This window comes from Papio anubis, chromosome 15 (genome assembly GCF_008728515.1).
Source record: "Papio anubis isolate 15944 chromosome 15, Panubis1.0, whole genome shotgun sequence".
Taxonomy (NCBI): domain Eukaryota; kingdom Metazoa; phylum Chordata; class Mammalia; order Primates; family Cercopithecidae; genus Papio; species Papio anubis.
In genome coordinates, this window is record NC_044990.1 from 81,703,499 (window position 1) to 81,718,930 (window position 15,432).

The 15,432-nt window shown below is 37.4% G+C and overlaps 1 long non-coding RNA gene across 1 annotated transcript in view; it reads left to right on the plus strand.

Annotated features, from left to right (window-relative positions):
• The window catches only part of LOC116270510, a 32,794-nt gene extending 20,079 nt beyond the window's left edge, over positions 1-12,715 (plus strand). The window contains exon 3 of the long non-coding RNA XR_004178558.1: positions 8,583-12,715. This is a non-coding gene — a long non-coding RNA (uncharacterized LOC116270510). The remainder of the gene's footprint in view (positions 1-8,582) is intronic.
• Positions 12,716-15,432: the final 2,717 nt, after the last annotated feature.

The following is a 15,432-nucleotide window of genomic DNA, read 5'->3' on the forward strand; positions in this document are numbered from 1 at the left end:
TTTGTGAATGTGCCTATTTTTGGCATTCCATATAAATGGAGTCATACGACGTGTGGCCTCTGCGTTTTCTTTCTTTTGTATAACATAATGTTTTCAACGTTCTTCCATGTTATAGCATATGTCAGAATGTCTTTCTTTTTATGGCTGAATCATATTCCATTGGTATTTATATATTATATTTTATCCATTCATTCATCTGTTCATAGCTATCAGGTGTTTCTACTTTTTGGCTATTAAGAGTAATGCTGCTGGTCGGGCACAGTGGCTCACACTTGTAATCCCAGCACTTTGGGAGGCCTAGGAGGGTGGATCACCTAAGGGCAGGAGTTCGAGACCAGCCTGGCCAACATGGCAAAACCCTGTATCTACAAAAAAATACAAAAAAATTAGCCGGATGTGGTGGCAGGCGCCTGGAATCCCAGCTACTCGGGAGGTAGAGGCAAGAAAATCCCTTGAACCTGGGAGGCGGAGATTGCAGTGAGCTGAGATCATGCCACTGGACTCCAGCCTGGGCAACAAGAATGAAAACTCCATCTCCAAAAAAAGAAAAAGAAGAAGAAAGTAAAGCTGCTACAAACTGGTTTTTTTTTTTTTTTTTTTTTTTTTTGAAAAAGAATAAGAAGTTAAAGTGGTTTTAAATTGTTTTTTTTTTTTTTTTTTTTTTTTTTGGTACAAGTCTGATATGATTGTATGTTTTCCATGTTCTTTTCCCTTTCCATTTCTTTTGTGGGCTTAGGTCATAAGGCTAGTTCTCTACCTTCTTAATTAATTATTTTAGAGATTCATGGTACTTAGTGGAAAGAATATGGACTTTGGAGGATATATATACTTGGGTATAATTTCTGATATTTTATCTCTCAGCCTTAGTGTCCTCATCTGTAAAATAAGTATTTGAGTATAGTTACTTTATAAAGACAGTGTGGCTTAGGTGAGATGTTAATTCTCTATTTAATAAATATAAATTCTCTATTCTTTAGCTTTAGTTTCCACCAGTTTAACCACCCAGAGTTTTAACTGTCTCTTGCCCAATATAGTCCAGAGACGAGAGGCTCTCCCACTTGCTCTGCTAAGAAAATTATCCTACCTGCATGGGATTCCCTTAGTTGACCTCCCTTATTAATGATGGTCTAAGGTATTTTATGAATTGAATTCCATAAGGGCTGTTGTTGTGTGAATTCAGCTTGATTCTGACAGTGATGTGCCCTTTGTGTCGTAGGCACCCGGCTGTCACTCTGAAGCCAGCCCTGCAGCAGGGAACATTTCTCTAGTCCCGGACTTTATAGATACTTTGCTTATTCTCCCTCCCTTTTCTAACAACATGGTGATGACTAGAGTAATCTAAGGCAATAAAAGAAAGAAATCAACATAAATAGAAAGGGATTTTGTGGAGGGGGCCAGAACAATACTGAGTGCTCTGCAAATATGTCACATTTAATCCTTACCACATCCCTGTAAGATAGGTATCCTTTAGTCCAGATGGGAAGATCAAGGCTCAGAGAGGCCAATTTGGTGAAGTGCATAGAGGTAGTAAGTGACAAATTCGGTGTCTGATCTTAGATAAGTGTGATGCAAAAGCTCCTGATACTTCAGGATTACCACCAGCTCCAGACCTGTGAAGAACATCTCATTTTATGACCGTGCTCATAAGATGTGATGGTTTCATCCATTTTTTTCTAGGTTATACTGTGGCTAATGGACAGCTGCCAAACCTCAGTGCTTTATGGCAACAAAAGTTTATTCTCACTCTCATTAATTGTTGATACAGATATACTCTTGATGTCATACTTATTTTGGGTTGATGCTGGAGGAATAGAGCAAAGACAGGACAATACGTGGCTCTTAAAACTTCTTACAGTAAAACACATCACTTCTGTTCACATTCCATTGGCCATAGCTGGGCACATGGCCAAACCTTAGTCAGTGTTATATGACTTATATTCATCTCATAGGGATAGTCTCTGGGGTGGGGAATGTTAGAAAAGACAGTGAATACTTTAAACAAATAATCTACCACATGTGATTTCTGCATTACAATGCACGCAGTAGGGTTTGTGATACCATGCTTTCCTGGACTTCCTCATGCTTTGGCGGCTCCTCTATCTAAGTTTCTCTTACTGGCTCTTCCTCTGTCTCCAACTGATCTCTAAACACAAGAGAGTCCTATGATGCATTTCAGGCGCTCCTTTTCTATACTCCAACTCTTGATGACCTCATCTAGTATGGTTTTAATTACCATCCACATGCTGATGACTGTCTAATTTATCTTTCAAATCCTGACCTCTCTGGGGTCCAACTGTCTTATGTTATCTCCACTTGAAATTCTAATACGCAGCTCAAATGTAATATGTCCAAAATTGAACTTCTGATTTGTATCCATCCCTACCCCAGCTGGCAATCTTCCCTGTTGTAGTAAATGGTACCAACTACCACCCAGTGACTCAAAGGAGAAATCTAGGCTCCCTCCCTTTTCCTCACTCCTACCTCAAATCCATCAACCACACATGTTATTTATATCTTTCAGATAATTCGTCAAAATGTCCACATCCTCTGATTGTAAATGCCAACACACTAACATAAGCCTTTCTCATTTCTCACCTTGATTACTGCAGTAGTTAACTGACTTTGTATTCCTTTTCTTTTCTCCCTATAACTCATGTTTCACATAATAGTCAGAATAGATCTTACAAAAGTACAAATGAGGTTAAGGCTTTTCCTTTGCTAAAAACCTTCTAAAGAATTAACATTGCATTTAGAAAAAAAGGTCCAAGGTCCAGGTCATAGGTTGCAAGGCCCTAAATGATCTGGCAATTGGGTTTAAGAGTGTCCCCCCAAAAATTTATGTCTACTGGCCGGTCGCGGTGGCTCATGCCTGTAATCCCAGCACTTTGGGGGGCCGAGGCAGGTGGATCACAAGGTCAGGAGATAGAGACCATCCTAGCTAACATGGTGAAACCCCATATCTACTAAAAATACAAAAAATTAGGCAGGTGTGGCGGGCACCTGTAGTCCCAGCTACTCGGGAGGCTGAGGCAGGAGAATGGCATGAACCCGGGAGGTGGGGCTTGCAGTGAGCTGAGACTGTGCCACTGCACTCCAGCCTGGGCTACAGAGGGAGATTCCATCTCAAAAAATAAAAATAAAAAATAAAAAATTTTGTCTACCTGGAAACTCAGAACATGACCCTTGAAAATCAGGTCCTTTGAGATGTCATTCATTATGATGAGGTCATACTGGATTAGCATGAGCCCTAAATCCAATGTGATGGGTGTCAGAGTATCCATTTGGACAACAATTAAAGACCTGAGTATCCATCTGGACAACAATTAAAGACCTATCATTTTCTGAAAGTTTTCACTTTCTTCCTTTTAAATATCAACATGTAATATAAAGGGACTGATTTCTTCATTACTATACATGGCTAAGTCTGTGAGATGGGAAGGGAAATAATAACTTCATTTTAATATTATCTGGCTTAATAATGATTATATTCCCTTTTCTCCCTATGACTAATGCCTTTAATATAATATTAGGCATTATTTGAGTAGCAAAGCTAGTAGACGATCATGGTAACGATGAGACTGATAATGATGATGATTTTGATGATAATGACTCTAAAGATATTTTAATTTTGCTGTGGACTCTCAAATAACTGGTTTGGGTTTGGGGACTGTACAGAGAATACCTAAAAGAAAAACTAGTCAAGCCATGTGAGTAGGTTTATCTGGGAACCCTGACAGACATTGTCATTATCAGTGTGTAGCATCAAACCACTGATAGAAAAGAGGGAATCATATATTCTGAGATCAAAGAGATGACTGTTCCCATACCACAGTTATTCCTTAATCACATAGAAAGTTGTGTCTGTTCATTTTCATACTGCTAGAAAGAGCTTCCTGAGACTGGGTAGTTTATAAAGAAAAGAGGTTTAATTGACTTACAGTTCCACATGGCAAAGGAGGCCTCAGAAAACTGAGAATCATGGTGGAAGGGGAAGCAGGCACATCTTACATGGTGGCAGGTGAGAAAGAGAGCATGTGTGAGCACAGGATAAACTAGCTTCTATGAACCCATCAGATTTCATGAGAATTCACTCACTATCACGAGAGTATGATGGGAAAACACCACCATAATCCAATCACTTGCTCCCCTTGACATATGGGGATTATAATTGGAGGTGAAATTTGGGTGGGGACACAGAGCAAAACCATATCAAAGGTCATGTAAGTGTAACTCTCTAGTTCCTCATTTTGTCTTCATGACTTTGTCCCTTTTTCTTCTGCCATTTTAATTCTTTAAATTTGTACAGTGATTTTCAGATACCTTTAGTATACGTAATTCCATGTGATCTCAATCACTCAGTGCATTTGGCCAAGTTCACACAGTTGTAACTCAAATTGTGATTCAAATACAGAATTATTTCCACTTTATCATAGTGTACTTCTCAAATTTGGATTGAGTAAGCTACATATTTTACTTTTGTTTAAGTCTTGGTTAGGAAGTTACTTAAAATGCCTAATATCTAATTTGTTCTTTATTTCTGTTCAATGGTACTAGTCTAGACTTCTGTCTATGCGCATACATGAACACTTACAGAATTGAGATATGGTGTTTTTGGTTGTAACTGAATCTCTTTGCTTTAATGTATATATTTCTGAGGTGCATCTGCTGTAAATTAAGTGATACATTCATAAGAATGAAGAAAACTAAAAATCATTTCCCCTTAAGAAATTAAAATATTACCAACTGAACTTTTTGACCTATCCATAAACCAACTTTACCCTCATGTATTCTACTTTTCATTTTATGAACACTAGAGATTGTAGCCCTCCCAGATCAGTCCTAACTGGGGGTCCCAAGGGTCCTTTTGGACACCTTCTCATGCTTTGGAAACGTGATTCATGTTGCTAAATTTCAAATTGTTATTTCATCATGTGTCTCACAAAATATTACCTTATCCTGTGACTCACTATTGTCAGTTGGAGGTTACGTCGGATTTAAATTATTTTAATGCTGGCAGTGCATGTATGAGGCTTTTGCTTTCGTAATTTTTCTCAACCTAAGCAGTTTGGAAAGGTCCAGATGGAAATGAACATATTGAACACTTAAAAAGAAATGTTTGTATTGTTTATGCAGGAAGTAAGTCTCATTTCTTAATACACAGGGAAGGTTGTTTCCTTTTTTATTACAAGTTCCAAATGAAATAAAATCTTGGACCTCTGCGTTTCCCTGCAGTAGTTAAGCTGATGCAGCAGATACTTTGGTTTTAATTATTTATGGATGAGCCATGTGAAATGCCTGCCAAAGGTAGCAAAGGGAAAATAATGGCTGGTATTACACAACTGACCTTGAATCCAGCTCTGATTGAAATTAATTACCCAAAGTTTGAAAATCTCAGCTTCTTATATTGTTGGTAATGTCCTTCTCTGGTGATAATGAATAGTACCACCGTCGTACCATGAGCTGTACTTATCACAAGTATTTCTTACACAGTATTTGGTACATCTGATCTTTGCAGAGAAAACCGTATTAATTGACTTTTTTTCTTTCTAATTCCTGCATACTGTGTTACTCTAACATTCATCCTTTGGCATTCCATTAAATCCAGCTCTTACTTTATAGAATGATTGTTTATAAAAACCGGCTCAATTTTGGACTGACCTCTATAACATTTTGCCACACAGAAGGTACCAACAAATGGTTTCATATCTTTTCTTTGTATTTCCATGTTGTCAGTCTAGGGTGCATTAGATGTGAACAACTGGATGGGGAATATTGTTTCTGTTAATTCTAATTAGCTGTCAGTCTTCCAAGGAGAGGGTGTTTTGGTCTGAATGGGAGTGGTGCTAACTCATGAGTATATAGTCCCATCTTTAGAAAACATTTGCTTTGAAGGCACAGTGGCTTTTCCTATTATTTTAAAAGACTGATTTAGTTTTTATGTACTTGAATTTCAACAAAGATGTTGCCTCCAGCATTCCAGGTGCGGTTCCCCCTGAGTCTCTGGATGGGTGCATACTTGGGATTGTCATATCGTTGGTAGCTGAGGGCAAAGGTTCTGAGAGAGGAAACTTCACTGACAGCAAAATGAAAAGCACCACATCAGATGGATGAGAAAATTCATTTACAATAAACAGTAATTAAACATGGATTATTAGGGTGGCACATTTACGATGTGCAAGTAGAAGTTGTGTCAACACCTTATAAAGTCCAGAAAGTAATTCAGCCGAAACATTTGCCCTGGGCAGAAGAACAAGGTTCTATTCTAAGGAAGGTTTGCTGTTTGCTGTAGTGAAAAACTCTTTGTAATAGTGCTTTTGGTTTTAACCATTTAACACACCTTTCCTAAGGTTTAATGTCATAGAGTGCTATGGAGTCTAAGAGATTATGCCTCATTATTGAGCCTTTCTCATAACCGATTTTATTCTTCTTCTAAATTCATCCTTGGAAATATACACGGTAACTTAAAGTTTTGTTTTCTGAATGCAAGTCTCAGTCATATGACAGCTCTTAAAAACCCGTGTTGGGAAGGTTGGCTCTCCTTTTGTCATTGTCACTGACCTCTGCTGGTTGCTTCCTCGTGACAGTCTACTGGCCTCATCTATCACTTGGGACGGGTCACCTTGGCCTCAGACAGAAGTAATTAGGTTCCCCCTGATGCTCAGTGTCTACTCAACCACGCCCTTCATCTTCCTTAATAACCTTGTTGAAACTAAACTCTTTCATGTTTTACCTTCTCAGAGTTGACTTGATGAATGAGTGCCCTCTAATGTATTAATGGATAGGAGATAGGAAGACAGCCTCCTTTTCAATATATCAATATTTATTTGGCCTTCTGAAAGAACTTCTGCTTAACAAAATAAATCTCTAATAGCAAGTTTCAACAAGGGAAGGAAAGAAAACCAGCACAATGATTGTTGGGTAGGGAGTGGTGGGAGGGTAGTGTCAGATAGGGAGTAGTTGGAGGGTAGTGTCAGATTAGCCTTGTTTGCCCCTTTCAGATCATGTTCTCTTTTTGGATATTTTATATAAGTTACACCTTACATTTTATGTGACTGGTATAAGATTTCAGTTAAAATGACTTTAAAAAAGTAAGTGGAAGTTAGAACGTCTTAAGAGAGAGGACTATATCTGCCTATAAAAGTATCAACACCAATTTCTAGAATGTAACTTAGAACCTGTAAAAATATTTTCCTCCTTTATTGTTCAAATATCACCCAGTTAAAGGAACTAATAACCATGTATAGCCAAAGTTCTGTCTAATTCAGATTTACTATGTAAATAAGTATGATTGATATTTTATTTAACTTAATAAAATTGATTGGGAATATAAAGGTGATTAAGACAGCAAATTTGTCTTCAAAAATGTATTTAGATAGTAAAACCTACTACTACTAGATTTATTATTCAAAAACCCATATTCCCTCCTATTAAGTAAATCAGATTTAAATAGCCTTAGGTATAAATAACAAGAACATTCATCTTAAAGAAATATCTTATGCACAAGTAATCCGTGATGATTGTTGCAACTCTCAGTTTCTCTGCGATCTTTGCTTGATTGGAAAAATGAGCCACATTTGTTTTAAGTTTAAATTGGAGTGAGATTATCATGTATATGGACCATTTTTTAAGAGGGAGAATTCCAGAAGCTGGAAAAAGCTGATACTTGAAGAGAGGAAGAGATACGATTACTCTCTCTCTCTCCTTCTATCTCCCAAACAGGGCATTAATGTTTAAAAGTTCTGTAGAATAGGTTGTTAGTACAGGGTGGGGCAGTGATATGCCTAAACTGTGGGTGAGGGGTGGGGGGACAGAGAAATCTCAACTGGCAAATTTAGAGAGGATGAGGATGAAGACTTATATTTTCTCTAATTTTATGGAAAGAGAAAACAAGTTTCTGCTGTACAGAACATTGATGAAGAAATGAATAGACTCTGTAACAGAGGCTCTCCCAGGAAAAAGATGTAGGGTAAACGACAAATGGGGACACCTGAGGGGAACCGGTGCACAAATAGTTCAAGTAAGATGACATTTGATAGTGGAGATGTTGGCCCAGGCAGCTTCAGAGGCCAAATGGGCTTAAATTGGAGGATTCTCTGCTTTTTGTCTTTTTTCAAATAATTTAAAACAATATTTATGGAGCACTCAACAATGTTATGAGGTTCTACAAATTCATTTTGAAGATCAAAAGTTTTCTAATTCATTTTCTAATATTTACATTTTTTTCCCCAGAAATCTTTCTAATTGAATAGCTCTTTGATGCCCAGAAAAACAAATTTGCTACGATTCTTAGCTGGAGTCTAGACAAAGATAAACAGGATTCTGACATCAATTCTTGTCAGCTTTCATGCAAACAAATTTAGGATTTCTCCTGATAGGGCCATCATCAAACCAAGGGTTACATGTATGGATTGTTTGTTCATGAGAATGTAAATCGTAGGGTAGCATGGTGGAAATTGCCTAAATATGGTAGTCAGACAGATCTCAGTTGAAATTCAAATTCAATAAGTTACTAATTATGTAACCTTCATAAATTGCCGCAAGAGATATGCTTGTGATATTTCCATTTCATTTTTCTTTGGCAGACTAAGAATAACTGCATGATTTCCTTCTCTATGACACTAGACTGCCGCCTTCTTCAATTTACTTGAGCCAATGTTTAAGTAAACTTCTTGCCTGGAAAAACTGCAGCCAGCAAACTAATTCAGTTACTGTTCAGAATAAATACACAGGTAAATTCTACTATATCAATTTCACAATTTATCAGAACACCCAAAGGTATTAACCAGGATTGCTCCTGAATATATTCCATTGCTTCCAGAACTCATAGTCATTGAGTTTATTTCTTCAGGAAACAAAGCCAGTGGGTGAAGAGAACAAAGAATAAACTTTATTTACATGTAAATAATTGTTGCCTTTACTAACAATCTTCTATTGCTAAGAATACGCCTTGGTATAACTTGTATTCCTCATTACAGAATTCATTATGCTTGGAGAAATTTTACTGGGTACTGCTGGGTTATTCTTTGTTCTTTTCTACATTCATTTGGTTTCTGTGCTTAAAGTTTTTTGAATAATACATCAAGTAAGAGGTATACATTAAATAAAGGGAATATAGCAAAATAATATAACATACATATTTTTAGTAACATTATTTTATGCATCATAAATAATATGTGTATTTGGTATTAGTGCTAAAGTGCAAAAGAAGGAAGAGTATTAGAAGCTTATGACTGAAAATGTAAATTTCCTTGTGTGAAACTATTGTCTATAGGCTAAGATTTCTCAAATAACAATCACAATAAGGAGCTAAAACTATACAAAAATTGCAAAACTCGGTAGTTTTAGAGCACAGGTTAAACAGAGAATAAATAATATTCATGTGGCCTCCATTCATAATGAAGAGCTCATCTACGTGTGTTTATGAGCCTGAGGAAGAAAATCCAGTTAACCATAGGGTTCCTTATTCAAATTGAACCACATCGCTCTTTTGAATGGTTATTTTAATGCATCAGCTTTCTTGAATTCTATTCAGAGTAGTACATCAAATACATAGCTAACTCTTCCCCTTGTAAGTTTATCAGAAGAATGATCAATAACAAATACAATAAAAGGGTTGCTATTATTTTGACTAGAGGACAATATAAATCTTTTAATGGCAAATGCTTTAGGATTTCAATTGATATGAAACGTTTTCTTTTCTGTCTCAAGCAACAGAGACCTGTGCAGGTTAAAATATCACAACCTTCCAGTCCTGTCAATCTATATGACAAAATGTCTTCTTGGTGACTTATAGATTATATCTCACATATGGAGCTATTGTGGTAATAAGAATACTGTTACAGCATGATGTGAAGTCTGAAAAACACGTATAAGTGTTACCAGGAGGGGCACTGATTTCTCACTTGTCTTTGATCTAAAATATATTGTATTCAAAAGTGATAATATTCATCGCCATATTGGTTTTGTCATCCATCCATTCATCCATCCATCCAGACATATATTCATCTTTCCATTCATCTATCTATGACAATTATCTATTGAGAGGATACTGTGTGTTGGGAAATAAACCAGGTGCTGGAAATATGAAAACGAATGAAATAAAATCCTTAAATTTAAGTTGCTTAGGACCTCATGAAAAAAGACAAGCATGCTGGTACCTAAAGCATAGCAGTTAATACTAGATGCTGAGTATTAAAATATAATAAGAGGTATAAATCATACCTCTGTACCTTATAGGCTATATGACTGAAAAAGTTACATAACCTTACTGTACATCAATTTCTTAACTTGTAGTGCCATCAATAAAAGTGCTATCTTTGAGGAAGATTATGGAAAAAGCACATAAATTTACCTAGTTGGTTGGGGTGGAAGATGGAAGCAATGAGAAAAAAAAATCAGAATATAGTTGATATCTTACGTGGTTTTCAAAGTAAACTCGTTACTTTAGGGAACGAGGGACTATAGGGACATGGAGATCTAATATGCAAAACATAGACATGAGAAGGCAGGGATAATTTAGACAAAGACTTTTTGAAATGGCTGGACTACAGGGTATATTTTAGCAGTGGGAGATGAGGGTAGCTGGATCACGGAGGAACTTGTCAACAACATACTGAGGCATTTGGACTTGGGCTAGCATTGGCAGCATTTCTCAGATGTGGGTAACATTTGGATGCCTTTTAAGGAAAATAACTCTTATGACTTCCATTGTTCACTTCAATTATTTTTATCATATTTTCTTACATATGTATAAAACATATATAAAGTACAAACTCCTTACATAGAAAGCTCTTACACAACCAAAACAAACTTATAAGTTAAAAACAAATAGAAGCATACAACAATGAGAATTCAAATTTGAAAGAATGATATTTTTCTTTTTGATTAAGTTGCTGCTCTGAAATGAACATGCTTTGGTGCAGTTTTTTTGACTTTTGTTTGCCCATGCTAATAGTAATGTGCACCATATTATGGCTTAATTCAGTCTTCACATCTGTTTATTTTAACTATAGTGGAATCTTTATTTGTTTATATACCATGCTGAGATGACATATGGGTCAAAGACATTAAGTTTCCCTATGTTATTTATTTTTTTATCTTAGCCACAACAATAAACTAGTGTCATTTGTTGCTAATGAGACTTTCAGGTACTGAAATCCTGTGGTGGTGCTATGCCATCTTTATCATACAGAATAGGCTTATGTTTATGTTTTGGATTATCATTAAGCAATGCATATTTTGCCAATGCTTAAATAAGTCCAGAAGCCCTGAGGCCATGGTCATAAAAATATCTTTGAAAAATACTTTCAGAAACAATAAAGGGTGCACCGAAGGGTTGAAAGTAAGGAAGAAATATGTATAGATTTTCTTTTGGAAAATTCACTGTGAATAGATAGAAAACTGAACACAGTCTAGGCAAAAGATGGTTAAAAAGATTGTAGCAGCCATGAGAACAAAGAGGAAAAAACAGGTTGGAGAATGAGATAGGTATATAATTGAGAGGACTTGGTCCCAAATTGGATGTGGGAGGTAAGGGAAATTGAAAATTTAAAGATGATTCTCCTATTTCTATCATGGTTGCCTGGGTCGTAGTGGATGCTGCTGGCAAATGGAGAGAATGTTAGAGATGGAGTAGGCTGTGGGAGGAACAGGATGAGATTGGCTTTGGATACATTCCATCTGAAATGCAATAGCTGTGATAGAATAGACAATCTGAAACATGAGCCTGCAGCTTAAGGAAAGAAATGATGCCTTGGATTGAGGATTGGTCATCATTGCATACCTGTGGTTGTCATGGCTTTGGACTTGTATGAGATTCCTACAGTAAGAGCATCAGGAGTTAGAAGAAAGCCAAAGATGGCCTCCCTAGGGATAGTGAGACTTTAGGTGGGCAGATGGAAGAACAGCTCCAAGAGAGACTGATGAGGGCCAGAGAGATGAATAGACTCGGGAGAGCAGACTGTCATTGGAGATACTGCTGTGTCTTGCCTGAATCACTGTAGCAGCCTCATAAATTATTATTGTGCTGTACGTATTTCTGTTCTCAAATCCATTTCCATCTTTGATGCCATGGTAAACATTTTAAGTCAGAACCGTTTCTTTTTTGTAATCTAGTATGTTTAAATGTTATTTATGCCTTTTTACTATTGTTTAACTTGTGGTCCTCTACAAATATCACATCTTCTGCTATGTATTGATGGCAAACATAGATTAAATGAGGATAATATTTGCAAAGGTAGATCCTTACAAAAGAAGCATGGTTCTTTCCATCTTACATGCTTTCCATTTTTGAGTGCCCCAGGGCTCATCTATCTATTACCCATCTATCTATTATCTGTCCATCATCTATCTACCTTTCCGTCTGTCTGTCTAGCCATCCATCATCTGTCATCATCTTGAGCTCTAAAATTTATATCCAGCTACCTACTTGCATTCTGCACTTGGCTCATCAATAAACATCTCAATTTTGAATGTTCTCATTCGCTGAACTGTTTCTTCCCAACTGGTGCCATCTGAGTAATCCAAAATTGAGCAATAATCTTTTATTTTCTTCCACTCTTACCTCCAATATTAAAACATCAGCTAGTTCTTAACAGTACATCCTTAATTCAAATATGTATCTCCTCCAAGTCCCCATTAACTGTCACTTAGATGCTGTAACCTTGGTCAGAGTTCTTCAGAGAAATAGAAGCAACAGAACTCTCTCTCTCTCTCTGTCTCTCTCTCTCTCTCTCCCTCTCTCTCCCTCTCTCCGTCCCTCTCTCTCTCTCCCTCTCTCCCTCCCTCCTCCCCTCCCTCTCTCTCCCTCTCTGTGTGTGTGTGTGTGTGTCTGTATGTCTGCGTGTCTGTGTGACCATATATATAATCAGGAATTGGTTGAGTCTAAATCAAAAGGCAGGAGACGATCAGTGTCCTGTCTGGAAAACAGGCAGAGAGTGAATTCACCTTTCCTCTGCTTTTTGTTCTATTCTGGCCTTCAATAGATTGAATGAGGCCCATCCACATGGGGGAGGGACATCTGCTTTACTCAGCCTGCTGATTCAGATGTTAATCTCATCAAGAAACATCCTCATAGACACACGCAGAAATAATGTTGAACCAAATATCTGGGCATTTGGTAACCAAGTCAAGGTGACACATAAAATTAACTATCACAGATGCTCCCCTACTCCTTTGTGCTCACTGCCTTACAGTCCAGTTTTCACACAGTCATACAAATTATATTTTAAAAAATTAACTCAGATTAAATCATTTCCTGACCTGAAACCCTCTAATAACTTCCCAGTGGCCCTATAATAAAACCCAACTCGTTACCATGGTGTCTAAAACCCTATATAAGATCTACTATCATTGAAAGTCCTGCTGATCATGGTGGTCCAGCCAGATTGACCTTCCTTCTGTCCTTTCTGGTCTTCTGTGTACTCCCCAAGTAGGCAAAGCATTTTGCTATGCTAGGGCCTCTAATCTTCGGTCTCATTTTTCAGAGTTTTACAGAACTGCTTTCTTCTCATCATTCTAGTCTCAGCCCAAATATCACCTCTTGGGATACAGCTTCCCCATAGCCATATCTAAAGCATCATTCTGACCTTTATCTGCCTTTATCTGCTCAACCTACCTTGGGAGGTTAGAGAAAGGAACATTCCCAACATCTGGGAAGTCTGGAGAGCAATAAAAAGGTGTGGATACCTGAACATGTGAAATCTGACCCTAAAGTTTAACTCTGCCTCTTACCAATGTGCCTAGTTATGAAACATTTTTGAATCTCAGTCTTCTCACCTAAGTCAGGGAAATGGTTATCTCACAGCTGTAGTGAGAATCAAGTGAAAGCAAACATGAAAAAATACCACATGGCTGAGATCCTAGCATATGGTAATTGCTTACAAAATATAATTCCTTTTCCATCACGCTAATTCCTACTCCTTTTTTATTGTGCCAAATTGTTTAGAATGTAATATGTTAGATATAAAAGAGATTGTGACTCCTATATTGAATTTGTTCCACTCTCCAGTTTTTATAATCTAAAAATTAACTAAATATACTGGAAAGTCAGCCATTCAAGTCACCAAGGAACTTTTTTAAAAAGACTCACTCACTGAACCCATCCCAAGGTATTGTACTGATGGCCTCTGTCAACACTTGGCAGAGACTGCAGCATTCATGAATCTGGAGCTATTCGAGAAAACGTCAGAGGAACTTCTGCAAGGAGTTACTCTTCAGATTCCACAGAAGTCTGCTGCATTAACCCTTTGTTTTCAGTCCTGTCCTGACTTTGCAATTTTATAAACACAAACCTAAGCCACATACAGACTCTGCATTTAGACTGACTTGACCTGACTGACCACCATTGGTGTGTGTTGAATGAGACGTCATCAGACCAGAGCCTGTAGGCCAAATTTAGCTGTCAACCTGCTTGTGTCAAAAATGTTTTTTTTTTTTTTTTTTTTTAAAGCAGGCACACTTATTTATTTACATATTGTTCAAAGCTTCTTTCACACTGAAAGGGCAGAATGGAGTTGTTGCAGCAGAGACCAGATGGCCAGAATACCCCAGAATATTTACTCTTTGGTCCTTCACAGTAAAAGTTCCCAGATGCCTGTGTTATGCTGCCTAACCCTTTTTATGAACATCTTTTTAGTGACAAAGCACATGTTGAGGACTTACTGGATGCCATTCCCTGGGTTGTACACTGAGAGTACAGCAGGGAACCAAGGAAGCTGCTATTCTCAGGGTGTCCACAGTCTACATCAATAACTCACAACCAACTGGTGGAGATCAACTATTCTTGCCCACTTTCTCTCTTTGGTCTCTGCTCAGAGGATACTGTTAAGGAAAGTAACAATAAAAAAGAAGATGCTTCGTATACAAGACTTTTCCCCCACACCTAAAGTTTGTCGTGGTTCAAATCCCCCTGGCATGGAAGTTTCCATGGTGAAATAAGTCTTGTGGGAAAGGAAAATCCCCTCCTCCTCTCCCCAGATTTTTGGGGACTACAGCATGGCTCTGCTCTCTGAGCTACGTTACACTTTGAGATTTCTAAGACATAGCTTGCTAAAGACAATCTACCTATCTTTTTTTTTTTAAGTTTCCTCTTTCCATGAAACCTTTCATGTTTTATTACAACAGTCTCTAAGTTATATTGTGCTTCAAATGTTGCTCATAAACTCTTTGACACATGCAAAGTGTTCCCTTTTTGTTCCAATATAGTATAAGCATACCAGAGATTATAAGTAAGAAATAGTAATTGGAATATGGGTGCATAGGCAGCTGAGTTCAAACAGTTTTTTCCCTCGTTAACAAGATGTGTATGGATGTTACACATGCAAATGAGGCTCAACTTGGTGAACATGCTTATTCTTTTGTTTGCACTGAAAGACGCAGCAGAAGAGGATGTGTTGATCAGCTCAACCCTCAACAAAACAAATAATTTGTGTG